The following is a 2,088-nucleotide window of genomic DNA, read 5'->3' as shown; positions in this document are numbered from 1 at the left end:
AGCTGAGGAATCAATATACTGGCTTAGGGGAGACTTGCAGATCATTTTCTTTGGCATTGAAACATTCTTCCGTCTGATCCCTCCAGTTGTTGGGTTCGTATGGGGTGGAAATGACTGGAAGGATGGTGAAAAGCGGATCTTACCTGAGGACTGCACAGCCAAAGTCATTTGGGGGTTAATTTTGGAAAGAGAAGAGGCAGAAATAACCAGCTTCAGCTGAAAAGGAGAAACTAAATTGTGTGTCTTTGATCTTAAGGGGGTGCCTAATGGATTCTCTCTCATCAGTCACGAAAAAAGGAAAGAATGTAGCGAGAACCCCAGAAGGTAAGAGCCTGATGTCACCTCTGGGTGGAAGGTGATGCAGAGACAAGGGTCGCCCAACCAAGGTCACGGGCTTCAGGGGAGTGGATGGGGATGGGCTGGAGCCCTGCCTTTCTGGCGACTCATCCATGTGGCAGAAGAGGGGCTTAATCCTTAGGGAGCAAGAGCACCCCCCCCAAAAAAAAGGGGAGGTGGCAAGGGGAGCCAGGAGCAGGAGAAAGCAGACCTTACTCTTCTCTGATTCACACTGCTCCTAGGAGAAGGAGATGAGTGGTTGACTTCCACCCCGGGTGCCTGCCCGGGCGGTGGCCGCGACGAGCACCGGTGCGTGGGCGGACCCCCCAGGGCCTCTCTGTTTTTATTGAATGTTCTCATCACCTTGACATCCTGGCAGTTTCCCTTTGCTGCACATGTGTCATGCTGAGAGTGTGGGTGAGGCTCGGGCGCTGGTTCAGGCGGAAATGGTGCTCTCCTACCTGCCCCGGAATGTGGGCCAGCAGCTTCCGTGTCCCTGGGGGGCTTGCCAGGGGAGCACCTGCCAGGCCGTGCTGCTCACCTGCCTGGCACCCCCCCTCCACCCCCACACTGAGGGCATGCCTCTGATGGGTGGGACTTCTCCCAGGTTTCAATTCATCTGTTTTTGCTCTCAGTGGCAACACCACCGGCAAGGCTTGCGAGGATCTCCTTATTACGGATAAACCGCAGGCAGAAGTGATCGCTACCCCACACTTTCCGAGTTCACAGTGGGACCCCTGAGCGTGCCAGACAAAAACAGCAAAGACATAATTACACCAACAGAAATAACTTACACAGTCACATACCTTCTACCTGTGCATCTCCGAACCGGATGGCCTTTCACTTCATGCAACAATGAAATAAAATATTTTGAGGCTGACATTTCAGTAGGTCCAAGATCCTGAATACAGCTGAGCAACTCCCCATACTCTTTCTGGGCCACAACTTCCCCAACTGGAAATGAAGGTTAATAATTTTGGCTTAACTCCCATAATCCATCCACCACTGCTTCTCAGACATGTAGTGACAAGAGATATTTACAGGGTTTTCCAAAGTTGGCTGATGCCAAGAGTCGCCTGGGAAACATGTCAAAATCCGAACTCCCAGGCCAAACCCTGAACTTACTAAGTCAGCAGTTCCAGCATGGGCCTGGGTATCTGTAGTTTTAAAGAACTTGTGATTGTATGTTCAGGAAAGCTTGGGAAATGTTGAGGGAATCACCATTAAAATCCTTTAATGTTTCAGAAGGTGCCAAGCTCTGAACACTCCAAGGTGCATTTATTATTGCTATTTTTTCAGACTGGGATTGCTAGCTTTAGCAAATAAAAATACAGGATGTCCAGTTAAATTCAAATTTCAGGTAAACAAGGAATAATTTTTTTAATATAAGTATATCCCATGCAATCTTTGGGTTATACTTATACTAAAAATTTCCTTTACTCTGGCGACTCTGTCAGATGCTGTGTGCCCCATATATTGTGTAATCTGGAAAAGCTCGAGAAAAATCTAACATTTAGGAGAAGAAAGCATGTCTGTGAGAGAAGAGTGTCCATTTTACGTTCTCATCTCTAAACCTCTCAGCTTTTAACTTGGTTTCCGCTCGCCTGCTTGCCAGCAAGAGGGAGCCCCAGCCTCTGGCTCCTCGTCATTCTGACAAAACAAACAAAAGCTCTCGCTCCTGAAGAAGACCAAGGAAGCACTTATAAAGATAAAATGTGAAGATTTTAACTGCATTAAAAAACTGAGCATTCT

The sequence above is a fragment of the Ailuropoda melanoleuca genome, chromosome 12 (assembly GCF_002007445.2).
Source record: "Ailuropoda melanoleuca isolate Jingjing chromosome 12, ASM200744v2, whole genome shotgun sequence".
NCBI classification, from domain to species: domain Eukaryota; kingdom Metazoa; phylum Chordata; class Mammalia; order Carnivora; family Ursidae; genus Ailuropoda; species Ailuropoda melanoleuca.
Note: the sequence above shows the minus strand (reverse complement) of the source record.